Source organism: Pogoniulus pusillus, chromosome 6 (assembly GCF_015220805.1).
Source record: "Pogoniulus pusillus isolate bPogPus1 chromosome 6, bPogPus1.pri, whole genome shotgun sequence".
NCBI classification, from domain to species: Eukaryota; Metazoa; Chordata; class Aves; order Piciformes; family Lybiidae; genus Pogoniulus; species Pogoniulus pusillus.
Window position 1 is genome coordinate 22,368,687 of NC_087269.1, and position 26,181 is coordinate 22,394,867.

Sequence of the window (26,181 nt, forward strand, 5' to 3'; positions counted from 1 at the left end):
AGAAGTTTGCTATAATTAGATTGAGGAAGTGTACAAACTCGTTAGAACTAGACCTAGAAAAATTACTTTTACACATATCCTCATACTTTGTAGCAATTATGGTATTCAACTAGAATAACCAGCCTTCTGCATTCACTTACTGTGAAACTAATCAGCATTATTCAAGTACTGAAATGAACCCATACTTAATGACAGGTTCCCATAAACAGAATGGATCCAGTGTACTCAGAGTGAGTGTAAGCAATCCTGAGTGCTTTATCATTAGTGCAACTTCAGAAACACTATCTAAAAACTGGGCTTGATCATCTGAAGATCTGCATACAGATTTGCTGCATATAGGTGGAAATAACTGCTGGAGGAAACCATGGTGTACATTTAGAGCTGAAAACATTCTTCAGTACCTTTTTGCATCAGGGCTATCTCCTATACACGTAACTCAAACCACATACCAAAGTCCTAATTAAGTTTAACCTAGCCTGCTCTTGAGACCAGATACACAGAGTCCAGAGAGCACATCTTGCTCCATGACCCCAGCATAGCGAAGTGTTGCCCTCTGTGAGACTTGGAAGGTACAACTGTAAGTCAGTGTGCAATGAGTGATGGATGGTCCACCCTTTGAGCAGCTCCTGCTAGACTGACTGTGCAGGCTGTCTGTGGGCTGTGGGAAGTGGATCTGGAAACATTTGCTGCCCCCACTTCCCCTCAAGAACTTCCTGTAAACACACATGCACATATATATAGCAGCACTTCAGAAAGACCTTCAAAGGGAACCAACAACCAGATCACTCCTGTCAATATTTAAAACCGAGAAATCTGTACTGCCAGATCAGGCAAATCAAAACAAATTAAAAACAAACAAACAAAACAACCAAATAACCAAAAATCTCCAAACCCCACAAGTGTCTCCTTCCAGCTCCCTGCTCTAACCACCTCCCCAGTGCCTCCTTGCCAGACTGGAATTCACGCCTTTCCTGAAATGTGACACACAGCAACAAAGGCTGCAAAGCTGCAGATATTTAAAACACAATGAAAAGTAACGAATTCCTTGGGGCATAAGCCACCAGCTGTAATCTGAACGTGCCAATGTCCATAGGTAACATCCACCAACTCCTTGCCAACTCAGTCATAACCCCTAGACAGACATTTAGCATTTCCTTTCTCCCCTTCACCCTCATTTCTTCCAAGGCTGCAGTTCCTTCCCTACTTGGTGTGGAAAAGAGAGCAGTGCATTTAGAAGCCAATTTAGGAGGAATGCAGATAAGTGGCAACTACTTCTGCACAGCACATCTCTGGATTATCTCACATGCTTTAAACATTTGAGTACCCCAGCTACAATGGCAGGGGGTAACAAACAGCTCATGAACAGTTCCAAGCATGGACACACACTGAAGTCACTGGTATCTCAGTTAAGAATCGAAGGAGGTGGTTATTTTTGGGTGGTCTAATGCACATGTGGGGAAAAGCAAATTCCTTTTGTTTCTTCTCTTATTATTGGCTGCTCTGATGGCTTGCACAGGAATTTAAAACAATTGCTAAACATGAAATGAAAATTCAAAATATTAGGCAGGTCCTTTACATTCCTGAGATTTGGAGTTCTACTTTACCTTCTCAGTTATGAGTTTTTTTATGTTTTGAAAGTTTTCTTTCCACGTACAAAAACTTCAACTGTTTTGTGTCTGCACTTAAATGAAAAATCAGATTTTTATTTGTATCATCTAGGAGTAGAGGCTTTTAGAAAAAAAAAAATGTTTTCAGAATTAAGGGATAACCAATCACAAAATTTACTTCTCACCCTGTCAGGTCTCATGCATCACAGACTGTACTCACTCATTTAGCTCCTGGCTCAGGCCATTTCTCACATTGCTATCCATTTTTCCTGACGCAGATGCTCCAATCGTCCAGCCATGTCAGCTATGTAGAGTCCCAAATCTGGGAAGTAGGTAGGCAAAGAGCTGCACTGCAGTCAGTACCTCCCATCGGGAGATTACTCTACTTAAAAGAGCTGGCTGGAAAACATATCTACTCTCTCCTTCTCATTCTGAACCATGCAAAATGTGTCAAGAAAAAAAAAAAACTACAACACAGGAGACAGCTCCAGGTTAACCAAGGCAATGAGCTCTGAGCTCTCTCTCTCTTTGAAGAGAGCGCTATCCTAAAATACTAGACAGAAATACATTACCTGTCACTTTTATTTTAAGGGTTAAAGACATCATGTCATTCCTTCAGAAGACATTGTGCTCCTAACAGTAAATGACACAAAAAGACTATGAATATGCAAGCAGTACACATAAAAGAATCATAATTCTGTACAAGACAACAGCCTCCCCACTCTCTTCATCGAGTGTAAAGACAGCAGAGAGGGAGTTGTGAAAAGTTCACTAAATGAAACAAATGGCAGCCTAGAACATGGGCTTGGATAAGGTGTTACAAATTGTTGAATTTACAGCTGTTAAAGAAACACAGCACACTTTGTATGCAGTACTGCTGCCTTTTTTTTTTTTTTTTTTTTTTTTTTTGTCTTAATAGAATGTATGTTTGTTTCCCTCTTCATGGGCAAAATTAAATTATTGGGGCATATGTGTCAAATTTTCTTCAATTGAAGAGGAAGGTGCTGCTCAATAATAGAAATCAAATAGGAAATGTAAAGTAGATGCGGTTTTAAGAACTCAGAGATGGTTTTGAACTAAGTTATCTTATAGTCATCAACTTCAGAGTAAACAAATTTTAGCTGCAACCTGAGTTAGCTCAGTTCAAGGTCACCAGTTTTGGAATGGGGGGGCAGAAAAGGATCTTCTGGGTCATCAGGCCTACTCCCATGCTATTGCAAGCAACTGTGTCATACAATCCTGTGCCAGAACATTTCACATTCCAGCTTAAAACTGGCATAGTTTCCTGCTTCTGCTGCTCCCGCTGGAAGCCTGCTCCAGGACTCATGTCTCCTATAGCTTGAATGCTGTTTCTGATTTGCAAACTGTATGGACAGTGCTGTTTTGCAGCACTACCATTTCTGTGTTTAAGCAGCTCTTCCTCCTTGTGCTCATTGCCAGCCACACATTTTTAGAAAGCAATTGGACCTCTGCATCTTCATCCTGCAGGCCTGTAAACATGCACTCCCAAAGCAATTGGACTGCATGTTGTCATCCATCTCATTATAATCTGGCAGGCAGCAGAAGATTTTAAAACATTAGCAGTTGAGTGTCTATATTCAGCTTAACGTCACAGAACCAGAGAGCAAAGCCTACAGCTGACATGCCCAATAGCAAGGCTGAAAAGGTAAATCAGCTTTCTTGGTCCATTCTAATTCTGGTCTGTCTACCAAAACCAACTCTACAGTGAGTGCTAGTTCAGATAGTGATTTGATGCCTACAGACCCTCCTGCAAACAAAGGGACTGGAATAATTTCACATTGGCTAGTGAACATCCATTAAATGACAGTGACTTATACCTGCAGTTGTGGGGCTAAAAGGCAGCTCCTGCTTGAGCCATCAACCTCCTGCTCTGCTACAGACAAAGGGCTTGGAAAACATCTGTCCAGAAGGCTGCTTGACATAAAGTAGATAGAAGAGTAACTTCCCACACAGTGCACCACTAGTTCGCTCTGGATAAATTAACTGCTCTTATCAGAAGCCTTGCAGTCAAAACCACTTCTTCTCATGACAATACATTTTAAATACATTGCAACTAGGCTTTGACTTCCCCCTCAGGATGCCAAGATTAACCCGTTTTTTGTAAATGAATGGCTGAGATAAAGGCCACAGTAGCTGTGGTCCACGAATCATTTGTGTCTGCTAAAGCAACAAATGCCTTCGTGCCACACCCATACATGCTCGAGAAGCTCACAGGAGTATTTTAAAACTTCAGAAAGAAAAAGTAAGATTTTCCAGTACGTTTCAAACAAAACTGTATACTCTCTTAAGCAGGAGACACAAGGCAGAGCATATGAGAGCAGCAGAACCTGAGATTTCTGCTCAAATTTGTCTGTGATATGTATACTAACACCTCATGGACAGAAACACTTTACAAACAAGCCGATGTACGCATCCTATCCAAGGGAGCTCACTGTGAACAGCTCTCAGGCTATCAGCTCCAGAGGGGAAGCTGTAAATGATTTAACAACATAGTGCAACCTGGAACCATTCAGAACAACTGAGGCTCACACAGGAATTTGGGTAAGGAGCACGTTAACTACAGGAATTGGGATTTATTTATTTAAAGGGTAATTAATTCAATGACACCAGATTTACCTTTCCGCAAAAAGGAAATCTTTCAGGCAATCTGCAATGACCACACCTAGCCAAGAGGGTGCTGGCTTTATACTTCAGCTGAAAGAAACAGAAGATTCATTGAGGTCAAGCTGTTTTGAGACTACTGTTAAGAGTTGTGCAGCTGCAGTGCTCTGCATATTGCACCTAACTCTCTGTGCACCTCTGACGTAGGGCCACTTGTGCCTTTGCAGAACAATTGCTGTAAATAAACAGACCCAAATTCCAGAAGCCCTAATTATGCGTAACAATGGATCCATTCAGCTGACTGCAGGGTTGAGAGACAAACACTACATTGCATTAATTACAGTGAATGGCATTCTATAAATACGATCGTCTAAACAACATCCAGCAACTTCTCTTGCATGATTTTGTATAACAGAGACTACAAAGGCTGTCTTCACCTCTGTCACACACACTCAGACAGTGAAGCAGCAAATAAGACGAAGTTGCACTGAGTAGAAATACTAATTAGAGATTGACTAGTGTCACAAAGTTCAAATCCAGATTACAAACATTTCACAAAAATAAGGATAGAAAGAAGATTCTGATGCATCTCTGACATATATACCAGATACTTTAATGCTACAGACTACTGTATACCATGCCAGACACATGAGAGGCAGAGAAATTGCACAGGCATTAGTGAGTGCTCACTGTGGCAACCACACTGAACATTAATTTTTAATTATGACCTCTGCTAGCACTGCCTGTTTTGAAGCTCTGCACACTCACTGATTAAGCAACAGCTAACAATTTTCAAGGTATGCTAGGGATACTGCTATTTTATGCAGAGATGGAAAATTTAGGTATCTGTTCTGTGCAACAACTGTAATCAGCTGAGCTGTCACAGTTTAACAAGCTGCTTGTATGAGTCTTACAGGTTGCTTTTTATATTTTGAGAATGGGCAAAACCTGTTTGAGTGGTGGTCTCACGTACACACAACTGCAATTCCACCAGTGAACTACATAAAACTAAGTCTAGCCAGCCCATATGGGCGGCCAGGCATACAATACTTCCAACATTCCTTTGACAAGCCTGAGGAAAGTTGAAGTTAGGGTCATTCTCCTTAGCTTTTGCCAACCTGGAGACCTTACTGCACTATAAAGATTGCCAAGGAATTCATTCATCTGCCCAAGTATCAGGTGCAAATGGTCCCAGCAAAACTCAGATTGATGGTCACTATCGCACATTCAAGCCCAGATGGCAAACCCATGCCTATCAGGTAATTCAGGCCAGAGTGCTGGCCTATCCTTGTTGGAATGTGCTCTTTTAAAGTCACCCACACATTGGAACGAAGAACATAGTGAAGACTACTCTTACTCTACTGAAAATGCTTTGAGAAAACCACTGTTGTGTTCATCAACAGTTTGACATTCTAAACGTCTCCAGAAATAGCAGAAAGCCCCTTCACCTCTTCCCTTCACCCTGAGTCCTCCAGCCTGAGGTGACCACATTCACATACTGCAATCAACTCCACATCCACTAACACCACTTTCATTTTAGAATCTACCTCTGAGGCTCTCAATTGCTTCGTCCCAGGGAAGCTGTCAGGAGAAAGATCCAGTCACTAGGGTGAGGAGGCAAGAACCTGTCCATTTCCCTTTAGGAGAACACAAACATATTTAGTGACTACGTTAGTATCTCCCCTTTTTTCAAGCATCATCTGGAAATACCTATTGAAATGAAAGAAACAACCTGAAAATCAGTGTGTACTGCCTCACTTACAATGCACATTAGCACATGTCAATGTCATATAAAGCCCTGGGAGTTCAGCTCACAGCACCTCCAGGAAGGCTAGCTTTGACTAATTGTGACTAAAAAACACATTCATATCCTTACCTTGATTCAGACTTTTCAGTTAATGGAGCCATTTTCTTAGTCTCTTTCGCTCCATACGAGGTATAAAAGAGTTAAGGAAACTTTTCACTGTTACCCAGACACTTGGCTGCAGAGGTGTAACAAGAAATGTGTGGAGGCATCTCTGTTTCTCTCTGTCACCCATAAATACTTTGCTCCTCCTACTGCTGTGCTTTAATTAGCCAGCTGGTCCTTAGTCACATCATCATGTCACTAGACTTGCTCACCATCAGCCACCCCCACTCAGCCTGCCTGTCAGTCCCCTGCCACTGTCATTACAAAAAATACTGGCTCTTCCTGCAGCTCCAGAGCTAGGGAAAGCAAAGAGAGTTTGGAGGTGACAGTCTGTTGGTAGTATGGGTGAAGAATGCCCTTCAGAAGGTAAGTTTCAGGCTGGTCTTGAAAATACTACAGCACAGGGAAAGTATTTGAAAAGTCCTTTAAAAAATATTTTATTAAATCAGGCAGCATCAGCTTGTCAAGGAAGGAATATTTTCATTAGCACTGCACAAGGCAGATCACATTTCAATGTGCAGGAGCCAGTGGGGCAGCAAAAGTTTCTGCATTTGGCAGCTGAGATTTGTAGCATAAATACTTGTCACAAAGGAGAACTCATTACTTGCATGGCTGTTACACATTATATGCCCACTTCATGGGCATAACAACAGGCATCAAAGGAACTTTTAAGCCACAAGTCATATTAAAGTTTTCCTAGAGGACTCGTACTGACATTTTCCAGCCTCAGACTTGCACTGGAGCAGCTGACATGCCAGCTCTTACAAGAGTGAGGATACACACTTCCAGGCCTGGGCAGCCTGTTGGTAAGGAGTAGCAGCACAGGATAACCTTCTGCCATGAATGCCAATGGAACAAGTGACTAGGACCAAGACTTGAAATCAGATCCTGTAACTGGGCTCATATATGACCAAGCTATAGCTTAATAGTGGAAATAATTTGAAGGCTACCCTCAAGTGCCTAGGTACTGTCACCACATCACAGCAAACAGTGCACCAGCACTGATGGCTTTCATGACTGACACTGTCTTTGCCTGCAACCTATCCCTACATTTGTATTCCTCAAATACTCCTGTTCAGGCACCAACCTGCTGCTCCCATATTCACAAAATGAAAAAAAAAGTACTGAAAATGATTGCAAGGTGAGCATCTCGGAACTGAAACAAGACCTAGAAAGTAACACAGATGGCAAGAATTGCTGAGTGTGGAAGAGCACAAAGCAAAGGTTACTGTGTGGGTCAACACTTGCTCTAAATTCAGATTCTTTCAGTAAAATGTTCATGAAGGACATGGAACAAAAGCCTCCAAATACCTACACACTTAAACCCACGCTGATGCACTTTGAAATGCTGAGATGCTGTCAGCAACACAAGCTCTCCTTTACCCTCCCCAATACACCTTTTAGCATCCTAATACTTACTTCTCACCAAATGAAATATTCAATTATTAGCCAGCATAGGCAGAATTCTGACTTGGTATTCTGGCTAAGAGTCCAGAAGAGGTTGAAAAGTATTGTTTTTACTTCATTTAAGACCAATCCCCCACATCAGTGTGAACACACTACTGGCAGTCCTAATTAGAGGGCCCTCAAGCACACATTTACTACCACATTCCAAAATGCTGGGGAGCTTGTACCTAGGGTTTTGGCTTCATTTATGCCAGCAGACGTCAGAGGTTATTTGGAAATTGCAAGTCTGGATGTAGGTCTTAGACTCCAGCTGCTTTATAAGTCAGATGTATTTGGTTTGGGTAAAGAAGGAAGAGGGTTATTTCAGATACATCAATGCAGATGACACTAAGCTGGGGGCAGAAGTGACTGCGCTGGAGGGCAGAAGGGCTCTGCAGCGGGACCTTGACCGCCTGGACAGATGGGCAGAGGCCAATGGGATGGGGTTCAATAGCTCAAAGTGCAGGGTGCTGCACTTTGGCCACAACAACCCCATGCATAGATACAGGCTGGGGTCGGAGTGGCTGGAGAGCAGCCAGACAGAGAGGGATCTGGGGGTACTGATTGATACCCGCCTGAACATGAGCCAGCAGTGTGCCCAGGTGGCCAAGAGGGCCAGTGGCATCCTGGCCTGCATCAGGAATGGTGTGGTCAGCAGGAGCAGGGAGGTCATTCTGCCCCTGTACTCTGCACTGGTCAGACCACACCTCGAGTACTGCGTTCAGTTCTGGGCCCCCCAGTTTAGGAGGGACATCGAAATGCTTGAGTGTGTCCAGAGAAGGGCGACGAGGCTGGTGAGAGACCTCGAGCACAAGCCCTACGAGGAGAGGCTGAGGGAGCTGGGGTTGTTTAGCCTGGAGAAGAGGAGGCTCAGGGGTGACCTTATTGCTGTCTACAACTACCTGAAGGGTGGTTGTGGCCAGGAGGAGGTTGCTCTCTTCTCTCAGGTGGCCAGCTCCAGAACAAGAGGACACAGCCTCAGGCTGCGCCAGGGGAAATTTCGGCTCGAGGTGAGGAGAAAGTTCTTCACTGAGAGAGTCATTGGGCACCGGAATGGGCTGCCTGGAGAGGTGGTGGAGTCGTCGTCCCTGGGGCAGTTCAAGGCAAGGTTGGATGTGGCACTTGGTGCCATGGTCTAGCCTTGGGCACTGTGGTAAAGGGTTGGACTTGATGATCTGTGAGGTCTCTTCCAACCTTGGTGATACTGTGATACTGTAATAATCAAAATGAAGGATGATGGAAACCAGTATGTTTTAAATGGTTTGACCCTACTGTCTTCTCAAAGAAACTCAACACCCACCCACCCCAAAACCCAAAAACCCAACCCAACACCAAACCAACAAACAAACAAACAAAAAATCCAACTCCCCAAACCCTCACGCTGTTCTCAAGAACAAACAAGAAAAGCCAACAAATAAGCCCACAACATTGTCCAAAGCAAGCTGTGCAGCCACCACCAGCTCTGATTACTAGAGGTGTATTTGTTTATAAAAATCTCCCTCATCACCAGAAGATAATCTTCTTGTTCTTCTTCAGCTGGAGCCTGGACCTCATGACAGTGTGTCAGCTGAAAGCCCTGCTGGCTGTGTAGCAGGTCTTTATAAACAAGCCTCCATGAGTTTATCTTCAGGTAATAAGAATGACTGCAACTGAAATGTCAAGAGACTAGAAACCACACTGTAAAAATACCTGAAACTAGTCAATAAAAGAATGGCAAAGGGATGCAAAGGATCCAAGATCTGACTCAGTTGCAAACTTAGACAGGAAAGTGTTCATGTCAAGAATTGGGTCTGAAACACTTCTGGTCTTCGAGGAACTAGCTTAGCAAACCTTCAAACAGCTTGGCAAGGAGGGAGGTGTTTCTGCTACAGTCCACCACTTGGATTGAAACCTGAATTTTCACAGATTTTGTTATTCCACTGGGGAGATGGGAGAACTGGGCACCAATCTTTGCATAGCTGCATCACCACAGCACTTGGTCATATCCAAAGACAGCCCTGACTGAAAGATAAAAATCTCTATGCAGTGCTGCTGTTTTAATCAACTCATAATGGTGATATGCATTGCCATTTTCCTGGCAGCTACTGCTGCACAATCACTGCTGCTTTTTTTTATCCTGATAATATCCATGTCTATGCAAAATACAGCACCACCATAACAGCTGAAGGAAACAGCAGTAGGGACAAAATTTGCAGAACAAAGGAAGTCTTTGACATGACAAGGTTAGACACCAGTTCCAGGATATTCTGGACCACTGCTCTAGAAGCCACTGGAAGAGCCTACCCTCATCATGTCTATTTTGCTTCCCAAAGTCATAAACAAGTTCTTTTGATGGAGGGAGAATGTTGTTGCAGTTATAACCTACCCTGGAATGTTTGCTGTACAATCCATATTTGCGTTTTCATAAACATCACACAGCCTTACTATTTCTTTTATGCCACCCCAATATGCCACAGAGCTAGGCTTTCCAGACACTGGCACAGGCCAGAGAGGTGCTTGGAGCATGTAGTTCAGAAAAGGAGGTACTTCCAATAGATCCAGAAGATGACAAGCAGAAGTGACTAGAATTACTTGGTTCTGCAGATAGAGGAGAAAGGCAAATAAACTTACATCATGCTTGTACTTATAGTTCAGATCCCTCTTGAGTTCAGGGATTTGAACTACAAAACTCAAGTCTAAATAACATGCTGCTGCTAGAGTTACACCCAGTACCATGAGCAAGCACAAACTCATTCATTCAGCACCCTGGCCCTGCTGGGCTGGAGCTTCTGCTTTGTTACAGAAGAGCCACCCAGGTTCTGGTTAGGACAGTTTTGCAGCACCCCTCTGCTATCAGAGATGAGCCTTAGCTTGCCCCAAAGCTCCCAACACCCAGATCCTCTTGGACTCTGTAGCTCAGTCCTCCCTAACTGAAAGCTACAGGAACCAGTATTCAGTACAGAATGAAATACTGCTGCTAGCATCCCCTACAGTCTGACAGGCAACTACACAAGAACTCAGGAAGCACTTACAGCTGAATCTATATGGCATGAAGGGGTTCAGACTGTCAGCAAAGACTGAGCAGAAGTCCTTGCAAGGGTGTACACACACCTTTCAAGAGCTCTAGATAGGAACTTAATTTGCCAGTAGGAGCTAGTCTGCAGGCCATAAGAGGTTAAGGGCTAGCAAGAGACCCTTGTAACAGTAATGTGCTTTTTAATCCAGTAAAAGTGTACAGAGAGAAGAGCATAGACTGCAAAGCAAACTGCTAGAGGATGTTCTGAAATGGATAAGAGAAGCAAATACGTAATATGTCTTTCTTGCTGAAGACCGAAGAACTGTCCTAGCATCCCTTCTGGCTGCTGAAAATAAGGGATATGCTGTAGGCTGCTGATATAAAACCAAAAAAAAAACCCCTCTCTGGTACAATCACAGTTTACCAGGACTTGGGATCTACAGCACCTTAAGGGAGACTTCTGTTGCTATCTTTAACTGATTGGTGAACTCAGCAGGAGCTGGAAAGCACTGCCTTGCACCAACAGGAGCTCAGAGTGACCAGTTGTTTAGCAGTCACCTGAGCAGCAGTTTCTACCTGCTCTTACTGATCTGCTGACCTGTTTAAACTCTCATGTACAGAACATATAAACTTACCTATCTATCTTGAATAGTTTGCTGACCCTAGTGCACAAAAGACCAGATAAATATGACACTTTAGGGGAAAATCTTATGGCTCAGCTATTCTTCTCGCAGTTCAAAGGAAACTAATGGCAGTTACAGCATGCAATCAGCAAAACATGTGTTCTCATCTGGACATAAGTATCTCCAGCCCTTTACACCCTGTACTGCCACTTACACTCAGGCAAACTGGAAGCAAAAACTTGCATGCTGTTATTTGTGGCATATATACCAAACTGGGGCATGTGACATAAGGATTATGTTCAGTGATCAGGAAACTGTGTATGGCAGGAGAACCCATGCTCTCTTCCTTTACTACAGAAGACCATCAGTGACACTGCATACAAAGTTTTGTTTACACCGGAGCCATCTTTACTGATCAAACAACACCTCATTCAACACACAGCACCACAGGCTGTGAAGGTAACAGAGTACAGCCCAATCAATATTAAAAGCTTTTGTAATGGCACTATCTGCTTAACAATGCTCTTAACATTTGTGCTGTAGAGCTGAAGCTAACCTTAAGATACAGTCACGATGAAATTTACCTCCTAAATGGTATGCAAGTAACCTAATTTTTGTAAAATTCTCTGATTTTATATATATAGATATAGATATCAGATTCAAAACACTCAGATATTTAGGATAATCTTTGGAGCAGTGACAGTGATAGTGATTAAGTAGGTTTTTGGGAGTAAAAAAGTTATGAGTGCAGTAAGTAAGAAAAGTAGTCAAAGCAGCAAGGAAAAACCAGACTGTGCTGTCTTCATTTCAGTATTTTCCTGCAAAACTTTTCAGTGCACCCAAACTGCTCAAGCAACTGAATATTCACAGCTGGTCCTCTGTCCTACAGGAACCAGAACTAAAGAGCCAAAAGAAGCAACACATCTTCCAGCAGACAGGCTGTCCCAGCAGTTTTGCCCAATGTACTTGGTATGTGTGACACTAATAAGCAGAAACCTGGCCAAAAATACCAGGCTGAGAAGCAGTTTGAATTTGCCTCTAACTTGGCCATCTGGCTGGAATTAACTACCTAAATTAGTAACTATGAAAGCTAATACCTCTAGGAGTTAATGAGTCCCTCAGACTATGGCTGCCACAGTTCTGAAGGCCTCACTGACTTTCAGTCTGTCCTCCCAGAGCAACACTAGGGTATAGGTGTACTGAGAGGAAATGTGCTGAATCTCTGTAAGCAGACAAAACCACAAGCTGATCGTCCTCCTCATCCCCTCCCACCACACTAACATTTCTTGTCAGAATAAAGAAACAACAACTGAATGTCTAAGTAATGGTAATAACTACTGCTCAGTGCACTGTTGGGCTCTGATAAAACTCTTCTTGGCCTCTAACCACATTTTATAAATAAATAAATAAATAAATAAGTCCATCATTTGCAGAGGCAGGAGTGGCCTTATTAGCATTAGTACAAGCCTCGGTCAAGATGCTCCTGGGTCACTGTCTTTATTCAGAAAGTCCAGACCCTTCACTGTGGTGACCTGTAATGAAGTAAACAAAGACACTGCCCATCAGGCCATGAACTGCTCCCATGACACTTTATGACAAAAGTTCCTTAGTCCTCCAAAAAAGCCACAGCTGTACAGGCCTTGGGGAACATTCACCTCTGGAGGCTCAGGAGTGTTGGAAGATACTGACTGCCCTGTACTGAACAGGCAGGAGCTGTGAGCAAATTGGGAAGACAATAAGAAAAAACAGTTGAAATACACTGTCCCAACATCTCTGCCTCATCGACTCTCCATCTGTTTCCAAAAGTTCAACAGAAAAAAAGAAAATCTCATCTTCCAACATCTCTATAAACTTACTGTTACTGTTCTGGTTTCTGGCACAGTGCTGCACCATTTAGACCTCTTTCATAGTCTAAGGTGGACAGAGCTGATGTGACCAGCTAGATTGAACCAAAATTACATTGTGTGCAATGGCTTCCTCTGGAAGACATCCTGCTCTGCGCCTCGAGGGCAAGCAGTGAAAGGAAGATTTGTTGCACCTTACAGCGGCCTGAGTAATATTCACTTGAAGCAATGGATTTGAAAACTGAATAAACCAGCCCTGGGAAATCTGGCCATGAGTGAGAGCAGCAACTCTTTAGCAACCTCTGCATGGGATCTCTGTATGAGCTAAGAGCAGATTTTCTCTTTTACAGAAAAAACGATTAGAGAACTTTGGATCTACTTGGTAGCATTTTCAATACTTTACCTACAGCACTTACGACAGCAAAGAGCATAGTCAAGATTTCCCCCATGTTTTTTCATAGACGTAGTTTGTTTCCTGGTGCACTGGCTACGTATTTTCCCTTCCTCTGCCTTTGGTCCAGCTTGTCAGGCCTGGACCTGTTTTGTCTCCACTAAGTGCCAGACGCCTGGAGTAAAGGTCTGGGATGAATAACTGATCTGCAGCATGCACTGCAGGTCACATTAAAAACAGCACAATGGCTTAATTAGACCTTAAAAAAACAATAAATCAAATATCATGGTTTACAAGCACTTCCCTGTATTCCCACATGCCTCCATCTAAAGGAAAACAGTCATCAGACTACAGAAAAGCAAGTAATCTGTGCCACAAAAAAGCTAAAGTAAAAAAGAGCCATTTAGAGTTCTACTTAACTATTCTCCTGTACAGGCTATCCAGGCTATATTCAGTGCTATGTACTTAAAGCACAAATATGCCATGCAGTGATGTTGACTGACAGCCAGTAGGACTGAGCAGGCACTGCTTCCTTTAAGGGAAGAAGGAAATGAGATATCATCACTTGGTTCATGATACAGCTCAGACCATAGTGCAAGTGTGAAGCACTACAGCTCCCAGGCATGTCTCCAAGAACCAAGGCTTTTTGGAGATACTCTTTTTCCAGATCAATGCCTGACTGCATCTTTCTGGCTGGAGGAGAACCAACTATTGTCTTGCCTTCTCTCTAAAACAGCCAAACTTGAGTAGGAGGAGCTTCCCTCCTTTTTGCACCCAAAGCACAGGAGCTCATCAGGCATAGTGCAAAATGGCCCATCTCTAGAAGAGACCAAGTAACTGTGCCAGTTCAGCGGTAGAGTCAGTGTGATTTTGCTTATAAGGTAGCATGAGGAGAATGACAAAAAAAGAGCTCCCAACAGCTTCTCCAGCTTCCTCTCCAGCAACCTAGATGCTCACCCCTCAGAGGAGGCTTGTTCATAAAAGATACAGCACAGCAAGGCTGACAGGAGCCTCCACATGTTCAGCATGCAAAATACTGATGCAGCCTTACTGGAAGGGCTCTGTATGACCAAAGAAGAGAGAGATAGGCAAATTGTCAAGGACCACAATGTCAGTACGGATGTGACTATGGCATGGAAACAAATATCAGATACAGTGTTATACAGGAAAGGAGGCCACTGGAGCATAGTGCAGATGAAAGGGAGGGTGCAAGACAGGAGCAAACGCTCCCCTGATGCTTTCAGACTTCTTTAGAAGCAAAGAAATAGCCCAAAAGAGTTATATTTGTAATTTCTAGGATACTGCTGATTTGACTATTGCCTTCCTGATCATGAGCATGCCCCATAACAAGGTAAAATGGTGGTGCTAAGAGCATGACATGTGAGCCTCAACCTTTGCTTCAACGCATAGTTCTTAAGGTTGAGGAGCTTTTGCTCAAATAATAATACCAAACCTTATCTTAGAGATGCCAAGTTTCTTTCAAATCCAAGACTTAATCTTAGATCAAAAGGTACCAAAGGCCCCACACCATGTCTTCTACAGAAAACAGCTTCACCACTATTTGCAGCTATCATGTCTGCAGCTACTCTAACTCTAGCCTAGTAGTCTCTTGGTATCTGATCTCATGTCATGAACTTCACAGTTCCCAGCAAATCCTGATCCCAGTCCAAAGCTCGTCTGTTCTAAATATTCATGAAATCAAGTCACACATCCAAACATTCACTCAAAATGCAACCCAATAGCCTTGTACAGATAAGACAATTCAGCTCACTACTGCTGTGCAGGAATGCACTAGTGCCAAACGTGGATTTGTAGCCTATTCAAGGTCAACTGCTAAACTTCGGTTCTTATCCTAAAACCCACTCTCACTCCAATTCCAAAACCTCACTACCTCCACGTTTCTGACCTAGGCTAAGGCACAAAATATTTACTGGCACAACACCAAAGTAAGCAGAAAAGAAAGTAACAAATGCAGATAATAAACAAGGAACATATCTGATGGTGGCAAATGTCAATTTAATCCTTGCTGGGACTGCTACTGTTTTATCTAATCTATCCATGATTCACCACAAAAATAGTACTTGGAGCTTGATCCTCTTGCAAGAGGCTCACCTACCAAAACTCCCCCCATATAACAGAGCTCTCACCTATATGTAGCTTTCCTTTCACACAACCAAGGTAGGCCACTACTAAGAAGGAAAACTCTGTCACTGCAAGTGACAAAGATAGAATTTTGATGCCCCCACCCAGGTCAGGATGAGCTCCCCCTGTGACATGCTACTTTCCCTCTCCTTCAAGGTACTTACATCTGTCAGTTGGCTGAATTCTTCAAGCCCAGTTTAGAAGGACAGGAACCTCTGATAGTGTCTTCCACTCCTTTTTCTCTTCATATGCAAGTGCTACGTAACAGCACATACCTACGAAAGTCAAAGAGGAAGAAAACGTTATTAGTGCCAATAGTTCTGCTGTCTAACACAACTACCAAGAGGACTGTACTAAAGCAATCAGCCATTCACAAGAATAATGCTATTTTTAGATGATGCAATTCCTTCTGCTTACCATGCAGGAATCATTGCTAGTATAAACAGCAGCCTGACCAGACCTTCATCCTAGTATACCTGATGTGAGAACCGACATGAACAGTTGTCTCCAGGGAAGGCTGAAACCATATCTGTTTTCCTGCCTTTCTGCCAGAGATTCCCCACCACCAAGCAGCAAGGACAGCCAAACAGTACAAACAGTCATGCCTCCCTACAACCTGTTTACTAATGCAGATCACTGCTAACTTCAGTTTTGTTTAGTATACTAGTTTGCAAAATGTAGAAAAAGTGAGTATACATATTGCACAGCTCTCCCTGAAGCATGAATAGGCTTGTCCAATACAGAGCCTGGCCTGAGAACTCGGGGTAGCAACAGTCACAGAACCTAATTCCTGGCTACCAGGAATAAAAACCCTCAACAGCAAAGGCAGGTTAGACACATACTAAGAAGCATACATCAGGTTGCCTTCAGACAAATTCTTTGGCTAAGGTACCCAGCTTGACAGACAGCCATAGAGGACAATTTTTAGGTTTTTATTACATTGATGGTTACTAAATGTGACTGTTTAACTCCAGTCCAACAATAACTCAAAATGGTTAATTTGGCATTGATTCAATAGATGGCTGCGCAGCTTCATTGCACTTGATAACATTAACAGCAGTCTGGCTTTAGCAAGATACTTTTGCAGTTTGATTTGTAAGGTATGTATTGACACCCCTCAACTTTAATCGTATCATTTATCAGGCTGAACTAGTCAGCCAGTCACTCTAAGCTCCCTTGGCATTGTGTGGAGAGAGGGTTCTTCCAGAGGGCAACCCAGCCTCTCTCTAATTTGCCTTCTTCCTACTTCTCTATACTGAACATCTTAAAAAAAAACACTTGAGGAGACCAACTAGTAAAGCTTAACGCCTGCACTGGATGACTGAACCAATCTTCATGTGTGTTTTATTCTGGCTCTGAGGGGAGCGGAGTCACATTTCTTTTAACAAGCAATGCAAGACCAGTACTCCCAAGGGCCTGCTACAACCAGCCTGTCAGCCAACAAACCTTATCAGCTGTATGTCCTTATGACAGTGCAGGTGGGGCATAAAAATGACATAGAGAAAATGGAAGATGGTGTTCAGAGGTAAAAGCTCTCAGAATATGCCCAAGAAGCTCAAAAAATATGATGATTTTGTAAGCCTGAAGACTTTTTTTTTTTAAGACCTGCTAATAGCCCAGACAATGAGCCTAGAAGAACTAGATTAGTTTTTCAATGAGGCTAGAACAGTCCTTGCAAAACACAAGCTGAAACAAACCAGAATTTTCTGTCCAGTACTGTCTAGTCATTTTTCAGTTTCCTACAAAGAGAAAAGGATCAGTCAAAGGATGCATTTGAAAGGCTTACTGCTAGTACTTGGAAGGGAATTTCCCGTAAAGTTGTCCAGAGTATACCGGACAAGAGAGCTACTATTCCAGTGGTGAGGTCAAGCACTGCTTTTGCTGTGACACAAGAAGCTGCTCTGCTGGCATTAAATATGGTTTGTTTGCTCTCTCAACCTGCCCTGTCCTTGCAAGTTGGCAAAAGGCTAAAGCTGGCCAAAGTCCCAACTACCATAAACTGCCCAAAGCAGAGAACTCGTTACTCATCACAAGGACTAAGAGCTATGTTGAGAGGGGGAGGTGAGAGCAAAAGTCACTAAAAGCAACTAACAGAAACTCCTCTGTTGCTTAGAGTTGTTATAACTGTGGCTTTAACCTGGCATATGGCCAGGGAGTTTAGCATGACATGGGAACAGGGATGGTGTGGTGGAGAGGCAGCACCCCAAAACTGAGACTTACCTATGCCTCTACATGCCCAGACATGTTCTTCTGACAGGACCCACGAGGCAGCAAACAAATCATGTAACACACACATGCCCAGCCCGTGTACCCCTGAGGTCTGGGCAGGTAATCCCCTAATGGGAGGTCCAGGCATGTCTCTACTGCCTATTGGGGCAAGGTTTGGCTTACGGCCAGCCTGATTGGTCATTTTATATGTCCAATGAGCCACGAATCTCGGCCCAGAGCCCATAAACAGGAGTGCAGAGCAGTACCACGTGTTCAGACGGTCCAGAGGTTCAAACCGTTCAGAAGCTTGGAGCATTTCGACTCAGCTCTGATCCACAGCAGCACCTTGCTGCCCTGACCCTGCTTGCATGGCCTAGACACAGGATCAGGCCTCACTCACTTGCAAGCATTACAGAGGCTCAGACCTCATGCATTGATCTCAAGGCGCAGTCAAGCTACCTGTGAATCCTTTGAGAAGCAGAGCACATTCATGCCTGCACACCATACATAAGCCTAGAGCTATCTTGATTAATCTACGGAGCTCGTCTCCATGCAGCACAGCATAGACCCTGCTTGCCCGGCATAGATACTGCTTGCCAGCTATTCTGTAACTCTGGAAAGACCCAGAGCCCAGCAGACCCTCAGACTGTCTGCAAACCTGCAAATGCAGCCTGCTAGCTGTGAAACCATGTCAGAGGCTACACAGACAAATCCTTCTCCTGCACCTGGAATCCTGCCAGCTGACCACCCCTGGACACACGGTATCCAGAAGAAGAAGAAGCAGCTCCGAGGCAGAGATCACTCCAGGAGAGAAGGTTAGAGAAAACTCTGTTTACCCCAGAGACTGGGAAACTTTATCATCCCTTGCAAGCCGGGACAGACTCCAGCTCACCAAGACCCCAAGTACTGGGCACACGCTGAGACAGAATCCCGGGAGGGTGATTAATGATTAATACTCAAGAGCAGCACACCTAAGTAAGCTTCAATTCCTTTGTAATATAAGTTACCTCTATCTAAAGAGTACACACGGTTTCAGCCCTTGCTGGGCAGACACTAGCGTTGTTAAGAGGCATTAAGCCTAAGAAAATATTTCTCTCTGTCAATAATTGTTAATAATTTGATATTTTCATTTAATAATCAATCCCTGTAAATATATCCCAAAGCTATTTTCATAAACTTGCAAACAAACAGGATTTCATAGTGGTTGGGGATGGTATACATTAGTAAATATTAATTTTAATAAATAATTTTATAAAAATCAAAACCACCTCAAATTAATTTCTCACCTCCCCCTAATGGAGGAAGAACAGAGAAAACCTCTCCACAACAGATGGCAGTTACGGCTGCTCTGTGTCCCAGTCTAGAAGAGATAGATAAGCATTGAAACTTCTTGAAAATATGCCCTGAATGAGCTCCTGGAGGACCACAATGAGTTTTGTTTTGGTTTGGTTTTGCTTGTTTATTTTTTAATGAAAAAGAAAATGCAGGATTCACAAAAGGATTTTGTTTGCACAAAATTTACAGCTATTGCTGTTAGTGACAAAACCTTTTCTTCCTGTCAGTGACAGCAAAATTAGGACAGTCGACAGCACCAGCAATGAAGGACACTGCCACAAAGTTTTCAACATTTTTTAATTTAAATTTTGTTGGTCTTCATTTGTGTTCTAGCTTGGTCTGCTCTTATAGTTTGTTTTCCACTATAACAGTAAAGTCTGCTGAAGGAGTTTCCACTGAATAATACAAGAAGTACTTGGACACTTTATGCATAAGCAGCATGCAGAACCCCTGACAGTGACTGAACTGCTCAGGAAGCTTACAAAAAGCAGCACACAACAGGATCAGTGCTCCCACGGGCAAACTTTGATTAAATGTAACAGGCATCAAGCTGGCATCAAGCAAACTGAGGAGAGAAACAACAAAGTCACCATAAAACAAACTAACAAACCCACCACAAACGGCTTTCCAGAATGATATGGAAATGGGAATAATGAAAAAAAGGGGATGAGCCTAAGCACAAAAGTACCAAGGTTCACATTTTAACAGGTGTTTTCTGGAGGCTGCCCTATTCGTGCTGAGGGCTGATATACTGGATGAAAAAGACTACAGTAGTGCAGAATCAAGCTACCTAGCTCCTTCTCCCTTTCTCAGATCAACAGCCAGTAACCTAACATGTCTTAAAAGGGCTGAACACAGGCCACACTCAAACTGCATCCCCACGGAGCAAGGGCCACTGCCAAAACCAAAAAGAAGTGGTGAAAAAAAGTTAAAAATTCCTGGTCACAGTGGTCAGACATGATCCAGCAAAACAACCCTACATGTACATTTGTGAGCCCTGGCACCTAGTCACAGCTAACCCACGGTTGGCATGGACATCAGCTCAGCATACTGCTATTCTTGCATTAATTTTCCACACTTAGCAGCTTGATCTCAAATACAACCAAGCAGACAGCACAGCTTCCAGTACCCCCCATAGGCAGCAATGGAAAACACTGTCCAAGTCATCTCACACCTGAACACAACAGGAGGGCAGCAGACATACACACAGAGTCTCAAGTTCAATAACTGGAGGTGCCAAGCAAAAGAAACATACGAGTTCCACATTGTTTTCAAGGTAAAAAGAGAATGGGGCTGACCCTCCTTGACTTCACCATGGTGTTTGTAGAAGGCACTGAACTGCAGAATCAAAGCAAGTACAATGACAATGAAAATATAATCAAACACATCAGTGTGAGGCCAGCTTTGCAAAGGAAAAGCAAAGGGTTAGGAAGAAAGAAAACCAACAAACAGTACTATGATCTAAAGGCCATTCAGAAAACAGTAACTTTAGGCAGCTCTGTAAAACTGGCAAGATAAAAATATTATTATTTTTCCATTGTCCACATAAGAACAGACAGCTCCCTTTCCATGGAATTTTAAACTGACAAGTCAGATGAAGAGAAAATAGATGCATGGATAAGAAGTGATTTGAGGTGGTCACATAACACCAGTATCAATGCTAGGAACAAACTGTAGCTCCCATTTGCCAAGCACAATGTTTTTTTCATTGGTAAACTGCCTTTAAGTCGGGAAACCAACACCCATCTTTTGAAGGTGCTCCCATTGAAAACTGTTTGACACCATTCTGCCTCCTGGAGGTTACCACTTTCCTCACTATTATTAATAGTATCCATGTAAGCACTCCATAAACCTGCAGAAGGCAGAATTCATCAAGTTAAACTGAGCTCATTTGTTTTCTCAGTGCTGATCAGACAGTGCTCATATGCAGTCCTCAGCTGGCAAAGCTACAAGTCAACCACTGGTGTTAAGTATAGCAACAAACAGCACTGTGGAAGGGAGGACAAGAGTCTCTGTCTTCAATCTGAGCAACTGTTTGCTAAGTTGATGATTGCCCTTGGTCTCAGATACGGTTATATTCTTGCATTCTGGATGTCATAAGACTTGTGATTCAGATAAGAATCAATGGACCTTTCAAAAAACAAAACTTCTCTGAGCCATGCCATCTTGCAAGTTCTAGCTTTTAAAGTATCAAATACAACTAAAATTACATCCTCAGCTAGTGCAACGGAGATCATATTCTGGTAATATTTTTGCTAAAACCTATTAATAATAATGCTGAGAATTAGACTATTATTGCTAAGCCATCTAATGCTATAGGCCTTTGGGTAGCTTATTAGATTTTACCAAACTATTTGTATGCAATCGGTATAGATTGCTTAGGGACAAATGGCCAGAATTCAGCCTGTATCTGTGGACTGGAGTGACTCGTATAACATTGCTTTGGATCAGCAGGAAGAATGAAGACCACAGTGATGCCACTACATGCCAGGCCAAATCCTGCAAAAGCATGTGATTCCCAGTGACTTCAACAGAAGAGGTACGAATACATTCCAGGGTAGATCTTGATCTCTAAGAACTGCTTTATATTTTCTCCAATATAAAAAACTACCTCTACCGACTGACAGACACTTCATCCCAGCAAGCTTACGTAAACCCGCTAGTGGCTTTCATCACACATTGCTCAACAGACATGACCCATACCACATGTGACCTCCAAATGCAAATTCCTTACACGGACTACTTGGGTTCAGCTGTGCTGAGAAAACAGTGGCAACAAATAACAGATTAGCTCAAGCTGCCTCCTCAGAAAAATAAGTTCTTAGTACTGCTGAAATTAATCTTTCAGGTTTGTTCAGCCCATGCCCAAAAGTCTGATTCTACCTGCCCAAATGAGTCAGCAAAAACTATTTCACCTCTCTGCCAACACAGTATCACAGTATTATCAGGGTTGGAAGAGACCTCACAGATCATGAAGTCCAACCCTTTACCACAGAGCTCAAGGCTAGACCATGGCACCAAGTGCCACGTCCAATCCTGCCTTGAACAGCTCCAGGGATGGCGACTCCACCACATCCCTGAGCAGCCCATTCCAGTGTCCAATGACTCTCTCAGTGAAGAACTTTCTCCTCACCTCAAGCTTAAATTTCCCCTGGCGCAGCCTGAGGCTGTGTCCTCTCGTTCTGGCGCTGGCCACCTGAGAGAAGAGAGCAACCTCCTCCTGGCCACAACCACCCCTCAGGTAGCTGTAGACAGCAATAAGATCACCCCTGAGCCTCCTCTTCTCCAGGCTAAACAATCCCAGCTCCCTCAGCCTCTCCTCGTAGGGCTGCGCTCAAGGCCTCTCACCAGCCTCATCGCCCTTCTCTGGACACGCTCAAGCATCTCAATGTCCCTCCTAAACTGGGGGGCCCAGAACTGAACACAGTACTCAAGATGTGGTCTAACCAGTGCAGAGTACAGGGGCAGAATGACCTCCCTGCTCCTGCTGACCACACCATTCCTGATGCAGGCCAGGATGCCACTGGCTCTCTTGGCGACCTGGGCACACTGCTGGCTCATGCTCAGGCGGGTATCAATCAGCACCCCCAGATCCCGCTCTGTTTGGCTGCTCTCCAGCCACTCCGACCCCAGCCTGTATCTCTACATGGGGTTGTTGTGGCCAAAGTGCAGCACCCTGCACTTGGAGCTATTGAACCCCATCCCATTGGACTCTGCCCATCTGTCCAGGCAGTCAAGGTCCCGCTGCAGAGCCCTTCTGCCTTCCAACTCAGTCACATCTGCCCCCAGCTTGGTGTCATCTGCAAACTTGCTGATGACTGACTCGATGCCCTCATCCAGGTCATCTATGAAGATGTTAAAGAGGATGGGGCCCAGCACAGATCCCTGAGGGACACCACTAGTGACTGGCCGCCAGCTGGATGTGGCACCATTCACCACCACTCTCTGGGCTCGTCCCTCCAGCCAGTTCCTAACCCAGCACAGAGTGTTGCCATCCAAGCCGCGGGCTGACAGCTTAGCCAGCAGTGTGCTGTGGGGGACAGTGTCAAAGGCCTTGCTGAAGTCCAGATAGACCACAGTGCGGGCAACATAACTTCTTCACAGCACAGGCAATGCACACCATTGGGCAGCAGTATCAACCTGGCGCAAAGCACTCCCTTCTTTTTTCAAGTGTGGATCTTTCTGGTTGGGCATACCAGCAATGCTTTTAAGAGAATGATTTCCCAGAACCACCTAATATATACCAATAATATACCTTCCTCTGCAAAAAAACAGCATGTAGGCATGTAGGAAGCTGGAGAGAATGATTGGCAGCAGCTCTCAGACTACCTCAGAGTTTAAGAACACATCTGCCCACAAAGGGAGAAGGGGATTTGTGCAGAGGAAGTATCCTAATTTCTCAATCCTTCTACATCTTCAATTCAATGCTGAGGACAGGAATAAACAGAAAACAAACATACACTGCAAAATAAAAGAATAAAATAATGAGACATCTTCATGACAATTGCAGAGAACCAAGCTTGTAGATCAACACTGATCGACTCTCCTAAAATGTAATTTCAGTGATGTGCAGTTGCTTACCCCTACAATCCATTGGTTACCACTTGAAAGGAAAACCCGTGTATCGCTAGCATGTAGAAGGTGAAAGGAAAAAACAACACTGTAGCAATGCCAGAACTTAGGGCACATTCTCACTTCGTTGCCATTTTCCATTAGCTAATATTGTCAGCTCCACAGAGGTGAGATAAGACTTACCTCAGAGCAATACCATCCAGATAAAGAGGTTACTCTCAACTGACCTCAACCTAAGTGAGATTAGAGTCAATCCCTCCCCTTGCCACCTCTTTCATCACCTCTATATTTAACTGCAGATTAACTCATTTCCTCTTTCCACATGTGAGATTAAAGTGCACTGAGTGCTGTCAGATCAAGCAGAGCCTCAATGCATCTTCATGTAAATCACCACTTAGTATATGTATTACATCCCATCCAGGAGGAGTATGAGTCACACACTTCATGTTCACAGAATTAAACACTTGCTTCTCAAAAAGAAAACTGGCAGACAGCCGAAGACTCAAAATAGGAAGAGATACCTCCAATTCTAATCTTCCCCCATCTGTTACATAAATCTTAAAGGCATACGAAGTGCCACTATTTACCAACGTGATTGAATGAAATGTGGGTCAGTGACCAAGGCAAGGGGTCAAATACACAGTGACTTGGCCTCTAGACACCATGTTGATTACACTTCTCTATGTGGAAACAATAGCCTCTCTTTCCAGAGAGAGGCAGAAAATAATGCAACAAAATCTCAATGAGGTCACATTCAATGCATTTTGTTCAAAAAGACTGAGAACTGTGTGACTGCTTAGGAGAAAAACAACCAAACAAAGCAGGGATGGGGGAGAGAAAGAGATAGCAATGAGTGATTTCTCCTCTCTGCGTAATACCACTCTCAAAGGTGTTCATACCAAAGATGTAAATGCAGTCAGAGAGGTATTGCACATGGGGGGATCGTGGGGGTATTGCACATGGAGTGGTGGTGGGAGGCTGAAGGGATCCCACCCAGTACCAGTTCACTCTGACCCTGGCTGTAGCCAGCACCCAGTACTCCCACAGAAGGCTTTTTCCTCTTGCATCCTCTCTTTGAATCTCAAGAACACTATGCAAGGATGTGCTAGTTTGAAGCTAGCTAGAATGTTTTGGTGTGAAGAACTAGATTACAGGCTGTGAAAGGAAAACAATGGTGATGTCTACTTCCCTCACAGTCTTGCTAAGGAGTATGGGAACAAGAAATGAAAACATTAGATAACACTCTTGCCATTTTCTCTCACTCTCGCTTGGGCTGCTGGCTGAGCTGCATCTCTCTAACACCATCCTCCGTTTGGCCTAACCCACCTTTGCTTCTTAACCTCTTGGCCAAATCTCTATTCTTCCTTGGGACTGGGGTAAGGTTGTGAGGGGCAGGGGGAAGGTGAAGGGGTGGTTGAGAGTCCCTCCTGGGGACTCAGGTTTCTGGGAGGGGAGTTGTGTTTCTGTATTACCTACAACCTTGTATATTTCTGTATATAACTGTATATACTGTAAATATCTGCTTGTATATCGTGCTAGCTGTAAATAAATAGCTTCATTCATATTTCCAGAGCCAACTGAGTCTACTAGTCTGGGTGATTTCTAAAAAAAGGGGGGGTGGGGCAGGGAACACCCAAACAGTCACAAAGGAAGACAGTATTTCATTTATATCTGACCTCTCTGCAAATCACTGGAAACCCTAAGGTGTAAGATCTTTATCACAGCTTGAGGCAGACATTAAGTGGCTGTAAATAAGGCTGATACTTTAAATTCAGCCACATGAGTTAACTCCATGGTGAATATAATTTTTCACAGCTTACAACTATGATAATAAATTTTACCTCAATGAACATGGGAAGGATGAAGCATGCAAAATTCAGCACAGTAACAGGCCTCAGTATTTCTGCCAAGAATAAAAAAAATCTATGTGGGCAGCAAGCAGGGAAACACACAGAAGTGCCACTGGCATTTGCTTCAACAACTGGAATAAGTTGTCAATTCCCCTTACTGTATCCTCCCAACTGCACTGGCTGGCAAATGGGGCTATTGAAAGAATATGCATACGACAAGCTTATGACACATTTCAAAAGTAATCGCTGTGTCTCCATTATTCAAGAACTCTGGAATGAAAAACAGATTGAAATGAGAAAGGAAACAGTGGAATGACACCAAGAGGGTTCTACTGTGGGCTGCTAGAGTAATGGGGCATGTCGCACAGATGTATCATTGCCAGAGCAGAATCTGTCTGATCTAACACAGACTACATTGCCTGTGTATGAAATCACAATATGCTGGACAAAGACAGACACAGCCATTAGGATTTGGTGCTGACATGCAGATAACGAAAGAGAAATGATCATACACCAAAAAATACAGGGAACAAAGGGCAAAGTGGCTGAATTCTCCCATGAAAAGAAAAATCTGCTCTGCAGAAATCTATAAGCACCGAGGTGGTGGTGACTCTCTTTCAGTTCAGGCATTCCCAGA

General features: G+C 43.6%; 1 protein-coding gene across 33 annotated transcripts in view; it reads right to left on the minus strand.

The window, feature by feature from the left end:
• The window catches only part of SORBS1 (sorbin and SH3 domain containing 1), a 187,137-nt gene that overhangs the window by 77,888 nt on the left and 83,068 nt on the right, over positions 1 to 26,181 (minus strand). For all 33 annotated transcript variants that reach the window (XM_064144862.1, XM_064144863.1, XM_064144867.1 and 30 more), the window contains exon 3: positions 15,744 to 15,854. The gene's annotated coding sequence lies outside the window, so the exon portion shown is untranslated. The remainder of the gene's footprint in view (positions 1 to 15,743; positions 15,855 to 26,181) is intronic.